This window comes from Cupressus sempervirens, chromosome 6, assembly GCF_028749045.1.
Source record: "Cupressus sempervirens isolate cs-2001-9-10 chromosome 6, ASM2874904v1, whole genome shotgun sequence".
NCBI lineage: Eukaryota > Viridiplantae > Streptophyta > Pinopsida > Cupressales > Cupressaceae > Cupressus > Cupressus sempervirens.
In genome coordinates, this window is record NC_143123.1 from 50,620,508 (window position 1) to 50,640,128 (window position 19,621).

Sequence of the window (19,621 nt, forward strand, 5' to 3'; positions counted from 1 at the left end):
TACTAACGGTTGATGAAATGGTCGGTAACCTATAACTGTTATTAGAGGATTAGCAATTGTTTGATTCAAAATAACGATTAATATGTTTTATTATGAATTACTATGGAATTATTATTATGGCGAAAGTGTTTTCATGGGTGATTGCAGGAGAAGATTGAAGAGAGGGGAAGCATTGCTAAATGGGATCATCGGAATGAGATGTTCACTTGGTTCAATCATCAAGATCAGTAGGTATGACCTTAGACTTCCTTGGAAGGGATACGATGACTTGATCATGGGTTACATTATGGGACCCGCATGAACTATTAAGAAAACAATATAGGAATAACATAAAATAATCTAATTTAAAATATAATACATACCTCAAGAGATTTGTTTATTAATTTTCATCATATCATTATAATATATACTTACATACGAACACATAAATATAAAAATGAAATGGCACCAATAAATTATAGTGACATAATCTAATGATGTCACCTCATCGATATACTTAAGTGAACGTATATAAGAATATATTATAATAAATGAAATTATAATCTCTTCAACTCCTCTTTACAATTTTTTCTTTATTTCTTTTCCTTCTTCATTTTCTTTCTTTTTCAAAATCGAATCAATGATTGAAATTCAAATGGACTTCTTGAAACCAATGGGAGCCAAGAAGCCATGGCTACTCTTTTAAGAGAAGTCGTGAATCAACCAAGACGGCAGCTCTCATCCTATTTTCTGCTATGTTTTCATTCTTCCAAGCCGAGTCCATACATTCCAAGCTGAGTCCATACATTCCAAGCCGAATCCATACATTCCATCTGTTCAAGCCCATTTCATACTGTTCTTCTCTAATTTCCCCCAATACTTGCAACCTCCGAGTCTAGCCATAATCAAGCAAGCGATACAAATAAGCCAAGGCGTTCCGGCCAAAGGACGGGAGGAGCCACATTCCAGTCAGATCCTCAAGCACATACATCTCAGGTTATAAATGCTTGCCTTCGAAATTCATACTTCTTCTTTTCTGAATATAAGTTCGACTGCAGCTGGCTATACAATGTTAGGACTAAGATTACTACATTTTGCCTTGTTGTTGGCCTCTTGCAGTTTTCATAGAGTCTCATTAAGATCTTTTTGTAATATCATTGTAATTTGGAACACCAATTAAGAAATCAAATGGTAGTTGTAGGATCTTTTAATGATTGTATAAACCATCATCAATAACCATGCTATCATAATCCACGACATAAAGAACAAAATACTCTTTCACTGGCAATGAAGCCATGAAATGGTGAAGAGGTGTAAATATAACAGAATGATCATAATTTTTCAGGCACCTAGGATTCACCGGCCATGAAGCCATGAAATGGTGAAGAGGTGCAAATAAAACATAATGTTCATAATCTTTCAAGCACCTAGGATTCAACGGCAAGGACGCCATGAAATAGTGAAGAGGTAGAGTGAACCTGCAAGAAAAAAGAAAGAAATGAGATATGAATATCTTAATAATGAAATGCTTAATAGCTCATGCACACCCCTATATTGGAATCTGTTGTCAAGTCGAGTGGTGGTGATCGGGTCCATGCACCCATCGGAAATCCTTGGCCGAGGTAGTTTATAGGCATATGTGCCATTCTATGATCACTTGATGTCCATAACATCATTTATATAGGTATAACTGATTGGGCACTCAAACCCCCCGGTAGCTCGGATGGCTGGACTGAAAAACATTCCAAGCCCAATCCCGAAGTAGGGAGAGTCATTCTAATATTTTAGGATGTGTGGGGATAAGTATGGTCTGAGTTTGGGAGGTTAAGCCTATATCAATGTTTCTCCTCTCACCAATGCCAAAGCTTGCACAACCAAATAAAGGATCCTTTGATAATATTGTATGTTTACCAATCTTCTTGATACTTAATCATTTAGCATGGATGTTAGATAGTCATTTTTAGTTAAATGTCACCTAAATTTGAATAAGAATATGTATATTTTCAGTTAAGCATAATTATAGTTAAGAAAGATAGTCGTTGCTCTATTTTCAGTTGAACATGATTACAGTTAGATTAGTTAATAGTCGCTTTACTGAATATTATTACAGTTACTTTTTGTTATTGTTAAAAGAAGACATTGTCATGTGAAATGGAATCAGTTACTTTTACAAACGTTAGAAGTTATTAGATCTTAAGATGTCTTTGATCTTTGATTTAGTTATGAAAATTTGTTTGTTACAAGCTCTTAGATAAATCACAAAGACAATAGTTAATGGCTAAAACAAGCTTCACAAATAAAGCTCATATACAATGACTAACTATCCCCTGTCCACAATGGATCCCAAAGAGAAGGAATGTTGGTGCATTCAAACTACACCATGGATCTCAGTCCTTCCCCTTGTCTTTTGCACCAATGGATACCTAAGAAGAGGGTTTGGTGCATCCCATATTGCAATGAGTGTTCATCTTCATCCTAACCTGATGAAATATATCACTTCCATATCAAGGTATGCCCAAGTTCACACTATGAGGTTGGTCAAATTATAGTACATTTATTCTTCATTAGAAATTATCTTCGCTACAATCCATCGTACAACTAAGTAATGAGGACATCCATCATCGGCATATAGTTGGCCCACATGCTACTAGTAGAATTAGTCCACTTCCCTAGATCAACATAGAGTTCCCTTACTTGCATGAAATCAACAATATCTAGATGTTATCTAAGTGGTACATCTAATAATCTATTGACATAGTACACTTCGTTTATGCTTCGTAACTACTATTAGTCGTAACTACAATGAGTGTTCATCTTCATCCTAATAGGGTGCAATATACCACTTCCATATCAAGGTACGCCCAAGCTATCACTATGAGGTTGGTCAAATTACAATCCATTTATTGTTCATTAGAAATTATCTTCCCTACAATCCATCGCACAACTAAGCATGAGGACATCCATCGTTGGCATGTAGTAATATCGACATTAAATTGAACTTATATATATATATATATATATATATATATATATATATATATATATATATATATATTTTTTTTTTTTTTTTTTTTTTTTTTTTTCAAATAAAGTAATATATCCACAAAATTGTCAAAAAATAGTTTGACATTGCTAGATAATTAAACTAAATAACTCAATATTATGTTAAAATAAAATAATCTTATTATAAATAACAATATTATATCAAATATCATAAAATTCGGATGAAGTTTGAAAAGGGTAAAATTTCATCGAAATTCAAACTTCATGGATTGAATTCGGCGAATCTTGTAACTTAGCCTATTTCCAAGAGCCAAGAGTCAAACAGAGTATCACATTTGTATTACTTGGGTTAAGATTTGTTTTGAGGCCTTAAGTTTCTCTAGTAATCAAAAGCTTGTGGACTCTATGGAGGCAATGAAGCACAGAAATTTAAACTATTCCTAATGATGAATAATGGATTTGTGTGGTGCTTGTTCAAGTTTCATCGAGCCCATCTTGAGCATGATTAGGTAGGCTAATACCGATTGCCCATGTTTGGGCGAAACTCATGTTGGCATGGACTCCATGGTAGAGAGAATAAGAACAATAATAGAAGCCAAGGAAAATAACCAAATAAAAACATTTTTCAAACTTGTGCAACAACATATGGTTGATCATTGGAACAAAATGACCATTCCCTTACATCTTAGCAATTGCTCTATCGCCAAAGTATTATAGCAAAGAGATACTAGTGTTGCCATGTAGGGTGCCACCATATTGAGATGGAAAGGTTATTGCTGGCTACAAGGTTGCATTTAGAAAGATAAATGCAAACAAAGAAATTTGAAGTATTGTTTTAAGTAAGTTTAGCTAATTCATATCATCAAATGATGTTTCCGCTCTCCGTGACAGATATAGGATATGTGTTGATAAGCGGTGGTATCTGCATTGGTGAAGGCACCATTTTCTTGCAGCCTCTTACAATTTAAATTTTCTCTAGAGTATTTTTTATTTTTATTTTTATGATTTTAGTGCTTTCCATTTGATGTTATCATGCTATATATTAACATATTTTTTAACCATGTTTTGAGTTCTGATTCTTGAATTATAAAACTTCATACTAAATGTTGTATGCAAACTCAATACATTGCAAGTTCTTGTTCAGGTGAGTGGAATTGGAGTACATTCTCTATCCACTTGGTCAACCGCAACCATTTGGTTGAATATAGAGTAGAGGATTTGGCCTTCATATGCTCCAACCTTCATCCATTGTCATATAAGAAACATGAATACAACGAGGGTATGACAGAGAATTGGAATCTATCCCCTACGTGTGCTAATTTAGATGCTACAATAGCACAACTTGCCCAAGTCTCTATAGATGAGGCAGCTCTTGCATACTTGAGGTAAGTGCAGCTAGTGGGAGTAGTAATGTAATAGAATGTGGTTCAAACTGAAGAGCACAAAAGAAATAATGAGAGGAGGGGGTGAATCAGAATTTTAACTTTTGGACACATGAAATCACAAAAATAGAGAATTGAAAAGAGAGAGAATATGCATCAAGGAGAGGACCAAATTTCACGTGGAAAGCCCTTCCAAATAAAAAACCACAGCAAGTCAATAGCTTTCATTCACAAAATGGACACCAAGTGAGATTACAATGTTATGGTAAATCGATGTTGTTGTAGTTATATTAAACAAAAGAGATGCAAGCTCCTTATATAGATTTACAAAGATGATGTTTCTAAAAGAAACAATCGTGAACTAAAGACGGTAATAGAAACTACCTAATAAACTAAAGACTAACTAAGATGACCATTAAAGAAACATTACAGTCTTCTAATACCCTCCCTTAGTGGCCATTGTCTAATTATTGTCTTTTGGTCACAAATTCTAGAAAAATACTCTATTGTTGTTGAGTCGCTCCTTGGATCTGCAAAATCGGCAAACCTTTGCAAATGAGTATGATGCCCCAAAACATACTGCAAAAAGCCACAATTTTTTAGGAGAAATTTTGACGAAAATCCAACACAAATTGAGGTGAAAATTTGATCAAAACACAACATGATTTTTGAGGTAAAAAATTAATCCAAGCCAAAAAACATTTGAAACACGGATAATAGAATACAAAACTTAGTTTTTTGAAAAAAAACAATAAAACCCAATAGAGAAATTTGAGGAAAAATTTATAAACCCACAAAGAAATCCCACACAACTTTGTGAATTACAAAATCAGAATTTTTTTGAGGGAAGATTTTATGAAAACCCATCAAATAATTTTTTAAGGGAAAAAATTATGAAAACCCATCAAAACAATTCAACGGAAAATATTCTAAAAACTCATTAGAAAAATATTCATATAGCAAAACACGAGACTTTGCATGGTAAAACATCACATGCAAGTGCATGCAAATACGCAACCTTCAAAAAAACAAAGAATTTTGCCAAACCAAGAAATCGCACAATCAAAACGCTCAACTAAGCTTGCAATTTCCAACAAAAATCCTCGAAGACGAACCATAAAAGTGTCATAAAATACCTCTAACAATTTTTATTTATAAAAATCGAAAAGCAAATTTGTGGAAAAAAATTCGAGATGAAAAGAGGCTCAAGTTTTTCTTTAAAAATTCGCCAAATTTTATGAAATCTCATTGACTTGCTCTGATACCATATTACGGTAAATCGATGTTGTAGTTATATTAAACAAAAGAGATGAAAGCTCCTTATATAGATTGTGTGCTTTTCATCAAACAAGTCATATGTGGTTATTTCTTGGAGAGAAACACTTTGCTGAGTGAATGTTATTCACTCTTAAAACTGTGTTTTTAGTCCAGCACTATTTTGAGGAAGGTTTGGGCATATTTTCACATGTTTTTGGCTCCCAAAAGTGTGCTCTTATATCCATTGACTTTGGGCATATGCATTTGCTCAAGAAAGTTCTGTTTTTATCAACACAAGGCATTTTTCAAGGCTTTTGAAGAGTGGCAATTTTTGGAGTAAAAGCATGTTCTTCAACACATGCATTTGGTAGAAATCAGCCTATCTAAGGCACATTTTTAGTCAAAAAAATCTACATTTCTTCATAGATTATGGCTTCCAATCATTTCAAGAAGAGCTCTAGGGTATGTATTTCAATTTCCAGCTTGTTCTTCATCATTTCCAAGCTTAAAATGATGCCCTAGACACCATTTTTGAATGCATTTGCATATGGCATTGATTTGGTCAAAGTTTGTTGCAAATTTTGGGCATTTAATCTCTCTATCTCCACATGTCCAAACCTTGACTATCCCCAATGTTGGCATTTTGAAATCTATATGGGTCTTATGATATTAAACAAATCTTAATCCAAAATCTCTTCAATTTATTTTCAGATTTGTCCAAAGATTTGAGAAAGACTTGTTATTATGTGGTTGGTGAAGAGAGGTATGTTTTTCACTTATTCTCCTTAACGCATTTTGCTCTTCTTAAGTTTCTTATTGTAAGTCTTTTAATTTCCATCTTCAAATTTGCATGTTTTTTGTATGTATGTTGTCTCTTCTTTTTCTTTTGTCTTCTTCAAAGTTGCATAAGCAAGGTCTCATTTACTTGCATATGCAAAGATTTGAGAAAGACTTGTTATTATGTGGTTGGTGAAGAGAGGTATGTTTTTCGCTTATTCTCCTTAAATTTTGGTCTTGTTAAGTTTCTTATTGCAAGTCTTTCAATTTCCATTTTCAGATTTGCATGTTTTTTGTATATATGTTGTCTCTTCTTCTTTTTTTGTCTTCTTCAAAGTTGCATATGCAAGGTCTCATTTACTTGCATATGCAGTCGGGGTAAGTTCCCGTTCTTATATGAAGGCAAGTCCCTCTTTTCCAGTATGAGAATACAAGTTCAAATCCCACCAATATGCATTCTCTGGACCTCCATATGGCTGCCCTATGTTTGAAGAAGAATTTACCACATGCTTGCCGGATACATAGCATGACATACACCTATTTAAGCATGACATGTTTCCATTTCATTACATTTCGCTCCTCATTTGCATATTTTTAAGTTTGTTGTTCGCATATGCGGTCTACTCCAAAAAAAACGTTCTTGGCTATTTTACTCATATTTGAGTCATTCTAAGCTTGACCCATTTGTTCATTCACTATCCTTGATCATTCCATCCATTCTCCCTATCCATACCTTGTCCTAAATCCATGTTTATACATCAACTTCCCATGGACCCCTCACATGAAGATATTCTTACACTATGAGATTTTCATGTAACAGTTGTGCATGTGTACCATTTTGCAATGTCAAGAGAACCTACTCCAGCAAAAGGCAAAGATGGAAAGAAAATGAAATGGAAGTATGATCAGTATCATAACTCCATTCCACCTTCACAAGTAACTTCCTATTGTGATGAAGTGTGGCATACCGACATATTTCATATGAACATTGAAGATTTCCTTGCGAGAGTCAATCTTAAGGCTACCGAGAATATGACATGGATCAAGCGAAGCCATATTCATTTACTGTCCACTTTCCCCTTGGCAGCCCATGAGCCGAAATTCACTCTTGCATGTGCAAGACACTTTGATGCACCCTCTCAAACCAACAGAGATCGAGGTGGTAATACTATCATTAGTCTCAATCCTGAGACTATTGATCATATTTTTCATGTTCCTCACACTCCAATTGTCACAAACATCACAAGGGAAAAGGCTTTGGAGCGATGTAACGAGGATACCTCCTATTGCACTAAGTTCATCAATGATAGTTGGTTGATCACTAAGAGGTTGAATCTTGTTAGATGGCCAAACGGCGGGCACTGCTATGACTTCAAAGAAGAAATTAATGACCTCATCACATTGCTCAGTTGCTTGGCAGGGCTCAAGGAATCAAACCCCTTCGAACCTTGGATGTACAAGTACATCTCTCTCATTATAAGGTCAAAGAAGAATATATTTTGGGCTGAACTAGTGAGTGATGCAATTTGTGAATAGTTGGTGAATGTGTTGACTACAGGCGTGTTCAACATGAACTCCTACTTGGTATATTTTATTGCTGCCCTAGGTTCTTTCTCAAGTTTATCATCCAAAAATGATAGGTCTGTGGTCCACGTGTCGGAATACTATGATTAGTTGCCTCTGAAATCAGATACATTTCCGAAAGGTTCAGGATGCCTTCTTTGGGCATTGCGTGTGCTTATTTGACAAAGAACTCCCAAAGAACAAGTTTTTGATGAGGCGTGGAACAAAGTGAACGAGTATGGTTGCATGTTTCTACAGCTTCCCAACTTCACATCTATGCAAGTTGGATGTTTCAAGGTAGAGTCGTACACTTTGCCAAGGTACCCTACAGACAAGATTGTACTCATGGAAATGGCAAGACAACTCATCGAGGTACAAGCTTATCAATCCAACTTGCATCAGCCGAGAGTGGGGATTTCATCACACAATCCTTTAAAGATTGGTGGGTACTCTTTCAATACTGTGCCTAAAGCAAAGAACATGGAGTTTGAACTTCAAAGAATCACATTGAAGAAGTTTACAACCAAAAATTGCTTTGACTCGAGAGAACTGCACAATAAGATGAAGGAATTCCTACACATACATCGCCCAGAAGATCTTTGGATTGATGTACACACCGTGGTGGATATATGATGCATGGATAACACTCGGTTAACTATGAAATAGATTGTGGATTTCAACTTATCAGCAATCCCTGCTAGATTTGAGGATGATGATCAAATATTGAACACTGACTATATTCAGCATAATGTGGAAAAATTACCCATTCTTCCTCCTCCATGATCATGCAAGGGAAACACTTCAATTTGGGATCGTTTTCAATCCATTCTTGCCAATACCAACACCTGGCTAAAAAGAAGAGGTCTCAAGTGCATCAAGGTAAAGCACAGGAAAGACTTTGATCGTGTTGGTCCTATTGGGATGAGATCCGAGATAAAGAGAAGAGGTAGAGATGAGGCATCATCATCAACATTTGAACCTCTTGTTCAAAGTTTGCCCAAACTATCCATCAAAGGAGGGAAGGACTAGAGAGTACTTGAGGTGAAAGGGATTGAAACTCAAGCAATCCTAATTGATTCAAACGATGATGATGCTAGCAGATCAAAGGAGCCCTCACCATCGGTTTCGTGCCCTCTTTAGGTTCTTGCAACAACCTCTCTTCCAAATTCAGCACCTGCATCTAATGAATCCCCAGATTCACCCTTGAACACAGTTGTTGATGCATTTTCAAAAGATCCACTGATTGAAGATCCATGGTGATAACAAAAGCCTTGCCTATGTCATCAACTGCACCTACATTATAAATGAAAGACTATGAGAATGTGTTCGACACATATTCTATGTCCATACCTTCTATTCCACCTCAGTCTTTAACTTTGATTGATGTGACTTCAGCCCAATTTGAACAACTCATGACTGAAGTTACACATAGTACTTCTGTCCCTATAGCCATTCAGACTGAGGGGCTTGCCATAATCACTACAGTTATGCAAGATAATTCAATACAAACCATGGTGACTACTACTGCAACTGGCACATCTTCTTTCAACCTTCCTCCATGGTTGAGCAGCATCACGCACAAGAGGAAGAAAGAAGAAATCCCTTTTGAAGAGTTTGACAGGCAAGTTACCAGGCCAAGGGTTTCAAAGAACAAAAAAGATAAGACAGTTTCTCAGGTTGTGGTGGATGATAACAACATAAAGTATGTAGTTGTTGAACCTCTTGTTGAAAAAACAACAAAAGAAATGCAACCTGTTGATTACAAGTTTTCCAAAATTGAATTTGGCAAGCAAACACGTTTGGGTTGCAGATAAGATGTTCAAGATGCACTTGACTTGTTAGTTTTGAAAAATGACAAGTTGTGGGAAAAGAAAAATATGGTAAAAAGAGAGAATGTGCACCTTTTGAAAACAATTGAAGAGATGAAATCTTCTTTAGGTGTTGAATATGCTTCCTCCGAGTATACAGAAAGAATTAAAAAAAGCGCAAATTGTAGATGAGCAGGCTACCAGTATTGAATCACACGGTGTTCAAATAATTCGAGATACCTACAGGATGTTGAGGAAAGGAAAGGAAGTTGTTGCCAAATTAAGTGATATTCAAGAATCACATAAACGATAATTAGAGTTGTTGGATGGAGACATTGGTGCCTGGAAAAGCATGATGAAATTTGATTTGGATGCCTTGTGCAATTATGAAGTTATCTCATTTGTTGAGATCAATGTTCCACAAGGACGTGTCCCTATGCTTTTAGGCTCGTACCTGTCCTGGGGACGAATCGGGGACACGAGGACGAATTTTTGCTGTCCCCAAAGCTGTCCCCCTTTTGCCAAATTCAAAAACGTCCCTAAAACGACAAAAAAAATCGGGCAAGAAACTTGGGGACGGCCAGCAATACCGGGGACGGCAAGTTATCTCATTTGTCGAAATTAGTGTTCCACGGGGATGAGTCCCCTATGCTTTTAGGCTCGTACCCATCTTTTGGACAAAACAGGGACGCGGGGACGGATTTTGCCATCCCCAAAGCTGTCCCCCTTTTGCCAAATTCGGAAACGTCACCGAAACGGCAAAAAAAATTGGCCAAGAAACTTGGGGACGACTAGTAGTACCGGGGACAGCTTTGTCATCCCCTAGCCGTCCCCTTTTTTCCAGCGAGTTGGGTAAAGGAAAAACAATAAATTTTTCTTTTTGTGCAGGTCCATAGTCGTCTTAAAGACATAATAAAAATGTGCAAACCATATTTGTGCATTAAAACAATAAAACACTAACTCTTCTACTCATTTTAAGATATGATGTACTTGCTAAGAAGAAAAAAAAAAACATAGAGCAACACCAGTAGTAGCAATAAGGAAAGATTGCATTTAGTATTTCTATTTACTACTTACTATTTTAGTTGCATTTCTCTTTATTCCATTCTGATTTCATGCATAATACTTGGAGAGTTTAGGCATTCTGATTTTACTACGTATGTATGTGATATGTTATAATGGAGGTACTTAGTATTTGTCATTTGATAATTTTCCATGTATTGATCTTCTAAAATGTCTATGGTGAATGGTTTATCAATGTTATGATATGCATACTTGAATTTTGTCTCTCTATATAAAAAAATCCCTTATGTTTTTAATCGTCATCCCCTAAGGTCTCGTCCCCTAAATTTTGGCTTTGACCCGTCCCCGTACCGAAAACACATCCCGTCCCGAAAACTCCATGGAGCATAGGTTGAGATGTATCATGATTACAACCACCCGATGACTAACAAAAAACAAGTTTTGCAACAACTCATGAAAGATGTGAAGGCAGCAGTAATAAAGATTAATGAGCAAGAAGACATGATCAGCTAATGCTACGAAAAACAATCATGTGGAGTTATCACTAAGAACAATGAACTCAAGACAGCAGAGGATATTCTTACAGGGTTCACTGAAGCAAATTCACTTACAGCTTGAAGCAGATGATTTCAATATTAATTTGATGAATGCACTTGCAAGTTGGAAGTGTTCACTAGATGAACTACAGAGCAAAAAGGAAGTTTCCATCAAAGAAATTTCGGAAGCAACAAGTACATATCGAAAGATCATAATGGTTGTTGAATACACCGGTGAGTCTGATGTTGAAGTCGTGCGCAACTCACTACAGAAATTTGCAAGAATAGTTGAGAATTAGCGAACATTTCAAATTTTCCATATGTTTTTAGAGTAGGGTGACAAAGATTACATGTAAGGAGTAATTATGTTGTAAGTACAAGATAACATGTCCTTGTACAATCAGCTCATGTAGTCAAGTTGCAATCGCATTAGGCATTCAACTTTGAATAAGTCAAATTAGTTAGTTAGGAGTTTATTAGAGAATAAGTCAAAGTGGTTAAAGAGTTTCTCTTTTCCCTCCACCTTTCTCTCTCCTATTTTCCTATATAAAGGAGTGAGCTTATTGTAAATAATCATCTTTTGCTTTATAGAAGAAGGTTGGGCTTGTAACTTGAAGGCTTTGTATTTCATGTTGCAAATCTCTGAAGTGAATAAAGAAGCAAGTTTTCTCAAACTTTGTGTAATGAGGCTTGGAATCAATCTTTGTTTCTTATGTTGCATTGATTTATTTGTCTTTGTTGCTTCTCTCTTTGAAATCATTCTCAATCTCAAATATCCACCACATTTCTTCCACACTTTTGTGTTTCAGAAAATTTGCAGCTGCCTCACATAACAAATCAAACAGATATGTGACATCAAAAAAATTCACAGCCAACAATCAGCTCATGTAGTCAAGTTGCAATCGCATTAGGCATGTGCAGTCAAAATAAAGTAACTATTATGTTTAGTACTTGTTAAGCTAGTCGGGTTGGGTAGTTAGGTGGTAAGGAAATGCGTCGGTTGGTTTCCAACCAAACAACCCTTCTATAAGTACTTGGATGATTGTCAATGTACTCATGTTGTTTTTCGGGTATTAATAAAGAAATCATTTCCTTGCCTACTGGTATTGTGGTATTACTGGTACATTCTATGTTTTGCGTATGTGTATATCAATTATGTTATTTTGTATCTGTGAACTTGAGTGATATTCCCACTCTACATTTTTGGCGCCGTTGCCTAAGTGCGAACCTGGAGGTCGACAGGATGGAGTAATGGGAAGGGTCGTTGTCCCAAGTAACAAATAGTGACAGGAAGAGGAGGAAATAACCAGGGAAGATTAGTTGACACATGATCTGGTGTCGGCTTGGGAAGTTGCAGTCAATTAGTACATACGAAGGGAATCCCGAGAGAACGGTCCCTAAGGTACGGTACGCGACGAACTTCCAATGCCACTAGCGGTGTACGATCTCCTGGGAGAGATTCCTCACTTGTTAGCAAGCAATTTGTTACGAGTAAAAGAAAAAGACAATAAAATTGATTCATGCCCCTAATTCCAAATATATATCCTAGGCGGGTGCAAGGAGAAGAAATCGAGGAAGAAATTGCCTTGAGGACTACGTCTCCAGCAGTAGCAAGAGAGACATCACAACTTGAAGGGAGGACAAGGGGATTCCACGAGAAACCAAGAAGGGCTGATCGAGCATACAATTGAAGCTATAGCAAAATTAGTCATCTCAGAGACACCGGTAGGAAGAGACTTCCGACAAGAGAATAGTCAAGAAGAAGGGGATACTTTCAGTAGCTCCTCCTCGAGAATGAACTTCCAATTAGGAGGGAGTGTTCCATTTGGAGGGAGTGTTCCATCGAGAAGTAGTGTTCCATCCGGAAGTGGTGTTCCATCGGGAGGGGTTCAAATAATGGCAATAGACAAACAAAAATTACCAAGATTCACAGGGAATGGCTCGGAGGACCCTACTCGCCACTATAAAACATGTATAACAATATGGCAGGCGAATGGACAAAATGACGCAGCGGAATGGCTAAAAGCCTTTCTGGCCACATTAAGGTGTATTGCCATTGATTGATATACTGACTTGGAGGCAGGAAAGAAAAACAAATGGAATAACATCCGCACAGCCTTCGAGGAAGAATTCAGACTCCTGCAAGATGACGATGAAATAGTAACGAAAATCTATAACACAAGACAAGGAAAGAGCGAATCTGTCAAAGCCTATAGCAAAAGAATGAAAGCTGATAGGAAAACTAGATAACAAGTTGGCAGATGGACTCAAGAAACGGTGGTTCATAGAAGGATTAACACCATCCCTCAGGAGAAAAATGAAGATAGTCCCACCATCAACCTTTGCAAATGCATGTACCTGTGCCATGAACATAGAGAGCGACAGTAAAACTTCCAAGGCAAGAAGGCATGGAAGTTCAAGTGAAAGTTCGGAGGAGAGTGAAGAAGAATCTAAAACCATTCAAGCCTTGAGAATAGATTTCAGGCGCTTGATGAAGGATGTCACAGGGAGCAAGGAAGAAAAGAAAGAAGGAAGAGAACTTTGGTGTACGAAGTGTGAAAAAGAAGGCCATACTAAGAGAGTATGCCCAAAGAAAGCATTTTGTGAGATCTGTCAGGTACTGGGGCACGAAATTAAAGATTGCCCCTATAATTTGAAAACAAGGAGCACCCAAGTATTCCTGACCCATGGGGGGCAATCCACACCTCCTTCCACTCTACCGAAGAATTCAAATATAGAAGCCTCACCAAGAGGATACAGAAACAATAGGAGAGGAAGTAACAATAAAAACAATGACAATAGCAATAACAACACACCTCAGCGATCACTTCAGTATGATTCCAAAGGGAGACCAATGGTCCAGTGTAGGAGATGCAATGAATGGGAACACTTTGCACAAGATTGCCAAAGTGGAGGAGGACAACATGGAGGGATGCTCTATAAATGGTGTGGGCCAGGCAATCGTGAAGATGCAAATTGTTCAAGACAAAAGGGAGTAAATATGTTAGACATTGAAGATGTAGAAGACGAAATTCTTGCGATCACCAGGATGCAAGCCAGAAACTTAACCTACCCAAATGCTACTACAGAGACGAAAAGATTTCATGAAGAAAAGAAAGACATTCAAGATAGCACGGGAGAGCGAGGAAACACAACGCCAGAAAAACTTACTTCCAATAGGGGTATAACGAATATTGTGAGGCAAGTACTAGAAATTGCTATCCCAGTAACAATAGGTAATTTATTAGAAACATTACCCCAATTGCAGGTGGCACTAACACAAGGGGCAAAACCGAAGGAGACAACCTATCCTAGTAACAATAGGTAATTTATTAGAAACATTACCCCAATTGCAGGTGGCACTAACATAGGGGGCAAAACCGAAGGAGACAACCTCAAAGAAAGAGAAGGAGAAGTACACACAGAAGACAATACATTGTTCACCATAGGGATGGGGAGAACACCAGCGGTAGTAGAGATGGAGATACTAGGGTGCAAACTCTCAAATACAATTGTAGATGGAGGCTCCAGTGTAAATATCTTATCAAAAGAAACATGGAAGGAATTAGGGAAACCTACACTCTGGCCCCCGACATTTCAACTAGTAGGAGTGGACCAACATGGAATCAAGAGTATAGAAACATTGATGGGACAAAAAGTCATCATTGGTACACAACAATTCTTTATTGATTTTGTGGTTATCCCTTTAGAAAAGAAAGGGTAAGATGCTTTATTAAGGTAAAGGATGGTTGGTCGCAGCCAAAGCTACCCACAACTAGAAACGAAACACACTATCTATTGAGACTGAAGGAAGAAAGTGCATCATAGATCTCAGAAACCAATTAGTAAGTCAGGACTTGGCATTAGACTCTGAAGGAAAAAACTATGAAGGGATGGAACTTGATGAGGAAGGGGTGCTCAGATTAGGCGAATACTCAGACGACGACACAAATTCCCTTAATGGATTATAACATCGGCAGATAGGAGACTATGAAGTTTTCCACACAGAATGTAATATTTTATAAATACAAGACTCTCAGTCAGAAGGAAGGTACCCGGAGTACACTGAGTATAACGAGGATGGGGCAATAAAGTTATCTACTTTGGATAACAAACCTATCAGAGATCTAGTAAATGGGTCTAAGTTAAAAGCATATGAGAAACGGAATAAATTAGCGAGTAGCTATTATATAAATATAAAAGAGGAAACAAAAGAAAAAGGAAAAAAAAAACAAAAAGAGAAAAAACTGAACCAAGCCCTCATAAAGAGACAGTCACAAAACATTTTCCAAAACATTAGCCGAAGTAACAGAGAAGGAATTACCATTACCGGAGAAGGAAGTGACAGACAAAAAAGTGGAGAGGCAGTCGAAGTCGTATGGGCAGTTGTATCTAAGGGAAGAGTGGTACGGACAACCGTAGGAACGGAAAGGGTGGCCATATGGACAACTGTACAGCAGGAGAGGAGGATAGACGAAGCAGTAAGAAACATAGCCATACAGAGGGGGTCAGAACTCGTACCATCATTGCAAGAAAAGAGCTCATATAGATGAGTAGTAAAGAGAAGACCACTGTATGGTAGATCACTGTACAGCAGACTTGTGTACGACAAACCAGGAGGCAAATCACCGTACGAACTAGGTGTACGGCAATTTCAGAACCTATTTGTACAGGCAGTGAATAAGGTTGTACAGCAGGAGTTATTAGAGATCAAATCTGTATGGTAGAGATACAATTTCGTATTGCAGTAGGGAAACCATTCTATACAGCAGCAGCACAAGGGAGGTGATTCCGTACGGCACAGAGTGAGTGAGAAATCCATACGGGAGGAAGGAATTACGCCAGTACCTAACCATGACATTGTACGACAAAGTCGCATAGAAAGCAAGCTCGTGTAGAAGAAGCACACATCCATACGGCGACAATTTTCATGAGAGGAGTCCGTACGGCAACACCAACCCGTACGGCATGAGCTGGAACGGAAATTCGTACGATATGTGCAGTCATTAACATCCGTATAGCAATTGGAGTCATTGACATCCATACGTGAGGAAGAGGAAATATCCATACGACCTATCAATTCTGAGACCGAAAAAGGGTTTTGTTACAAGCAGTCACATCACAGGAACAGTTAGTACAGGGGGCACATACAAGCAGTTCAAGAAGAAGCAATAAGGGAGATGGCACTAAAAGCAAAGGAAGAGATAAGGAAGATGGCAAAGGGCAAGGGTGAGATGGCAAAGGGCAGCGAAAGCATTGGCAAGTTATGGCTGCCACCTCTCATCAATGGGAAGCAGAAAAAGTGGCCATGGAGGAAGCCTGGAAGATAGAAAAAGCAGATCCAAGCACAAGGATGTCCTGCCATTCCTCTTCTTGAAGTCAAAGTTCTTTTTTTTGTTGTTTCATGTTCAGCAATTGTCTTCATCTGGAAGACGACTTCTTTTTTAGGGGGGATAGATGTAGTCGAAATAAAGTAACTATTATGTTTAGTAATTGTTAAGCTAGTCAAGTTGGGTAGTTAGGTGGTAAGGAAATGCGTCGATTGGTTTCCAACCAACCAACCCTTCTATAAGTACTTGGATGATTGTCAATGTACTCACGTTGTTTTTTGGGTATTAATAAAGAAATCATTTCCTTGCCTACTGGTATTGTGATATTACTGGTACATTCTATGTTTTACGTATGTGTATATCAATTATGTTATTTTGTATCTGTAAACTTGAGTGATATTCCCACTCTACAGCATGCAACTTTGAACAAGTCAAATTAGTTAGTTAGGAGTTTGTTAGAGAATAAGTCAAGGTGGTTGAAGAGTTTCTCTTTTCCCTCCACCTTTCTCTCTCCTATTTTCCTATATAAAGGAGTGATCTCTCCAGGCAACGACAATCCTATAGCGGTTCTACACGGCAGTCTAAGACTATGGCTCATCCACGGGTTTACCCATCTATTACTGATTTCTTTGTGACAAAGAAGGACCCTTAGTCCTTACCTTATCTTCTTTCTTGTTTTGTTTTTGGCTTTTGTTTCTTCTCAGTCACCATTTGGTGCTTCTACTTTGGCCGGCTCTTCTATTTGTATGCTCAGTCCCATAAACCTTGTTGGTTTTTCATGGACATTAATATTATCTTATCTTATCTTACCTTATAAGGAAGACGGTTGGGCTTGTAACTTGAAGGCTTTGTATTTCTTGTTGCAAATCTCTGAAATGAATAAAGAAGAAAGTTATCCCAAACTTTGTGTTGGAGAGGCTTGGAATCAATCTTTGTTTCTTATGTTGCATTGATTAATTCGTCTTTGTTACTTCTCTCTTTGTGAAGCATTTGAGCATTTGGTGTTGTTCTTGAAGACTTCGAGCTTTAGGAAACAAGATTACTTTAGTTTAATAGTGGTTGCAAGTGCAAAGAGTTAAAAACTTTGTGTTTTAATTCTTAGTACATCATTTTAAATTGAACAGTTGATAAAAGACTTTGTGCCTTGGTAGCTATTTGTACTTTATTCAAAGAGGATTGATCGTAGGAGACTATGGGCTCTTATTCTCAATTGCACAAATCAAGTTGTAAAAGTTGTCTTAGAAGTTGTTCTTACATCAATTTCTAAGCCCTCGGTATTATCGTAGCAATAGATACCTTTTGTTGATTCTTAAATAGTTGCTAGTAGAGCATAATCATTCCTAAAGAAAGAGGAATTGATTTAGATAACTACCCATTTGTCAAATCCAATTAGGTCTCTGTTGTAGCCACCTACAATAAGAAGGGAACCTCCCCTATTGCTAAGAGGAGAGATTTATCTCACTGCACCGTTGCCTAAAATTCTCATTTTGTAAGTTGCAGTTTTAGTGACTAACAAAAATTTTAGCCAACAAAAAGAAACAATCATGAACTAAAGACAGTAATAGAAACTACCTAATACACTAAAAAATAACTAAGATGACCATTAAAGAAACATTACAATCTTCTAATATACATAAGCGAGAGCACCAACTCGCTAAGAGAACCAACTCTCCTCGAAGCACCAACTCAATTACAAAACTCAATAAAAAAATTAGAATTAAAACAACACTCTCTCAATTACTCCATGTACAGCGATAATGAACAATGATTGTGAATCAATGATAGATGTGGAATGGGGCTGTTTTCTCAAAAATATATCCTTTGATGGCTCAGGTCATTAACTGAAAATCGAACTCCCAATATGATCTCCAAAATTTCATGCAGAGATTGGCAGTATTCAATCAAGAACAGGAAACCATAGCCTTATAACACTTATACCCCAAAATTCTTTGACCATCAAAACACCTCTTTTTTAAAGCCAACGAGAATGACCCCAAAGTCTCTTGAAAATGAGCAACAAGCACTGGCAACGGTTATGCATTAATTTCAGTAAACCACGCTAGCAACGCCAACAAAGTTATACTCAGCTTCAAGTTATTAGAGTATTGTTGTCAAGAAGAATATCATGGACTAAGCAAACAGATCAAGTATCTATAGCTGATTCTCCCCACTTTCTTTCCTGCATACAGAAATATTCAACTCTTTGAATCTTAATCCACGCCGTCATGATCAAAACCCAAAAATTCATATCAACTCACAAAAAAATCATAAAGTTGCTTCAAAGTTATGATTCTAGATTTAATTGTTTTGGCAAAACCACAGTAGACAAATGAATGTGTAAAATGCAAAGCCCGTAAATATTGGTGCGATCAGATTTGAATAATAGTCAGCTAAAAGAATCTTAGCTCAAGCACATAACCAAGCAGCTCAAGCAAATTATAAATATAACATTATTAGGCATTTAAAAAATTAATTTACTGGCAACTATAGATATACCATTTATCGGTATCACTTTTCTTATAGTTATAAATTTATAATTTATAGTTTTGAAGTTTGAATATATATATATATATAAGGTATTTAAAAATAATAATTTATTGCCAATTATGGATATATCAGTTAAGTATCACCCTTCTTGTAGTTATAATTTATAATTTTTAAATTATATATATATATATATATATATACCCAAGGAAAAATAGTTGTCAAACTGCTGTACCCGAACCCATATCCCATACCCACTCCCAAATCAGAAAGCTAAATATATCATAACCAAAATACAAAATGTAAAAAAATATTTTATAGATATAAATTTCCATTGTCCTTATGCCCCTTATGCTTCACTGTCCATCTCTGTCTGGATACAGACAGATTTTGTTGTTTTTTGACTAGACATAGCAGATGATGTCTTCATTTATGTCTTGATGATTCTTAAACTATTTTCTGAAAAGGAAGAGGCAAGT

The 19,621-nt window shown here is 36.9% G+C and overlaps 1 protein-coding gene across 1 annotated transcript in view; it reads right to left on the bottom strand.

The window, feature by feature from the left end:
* LOC149551081 (deSI-like protein At4g17486) overlaps positions 1–19,621 on the bottom strand; it is a 70,396-nt gene that overhangs the window by 16,218 nt on the left and 34,557 nt on the right. The gene's annotated exons all lie outside the window — the stretch shown is intronic.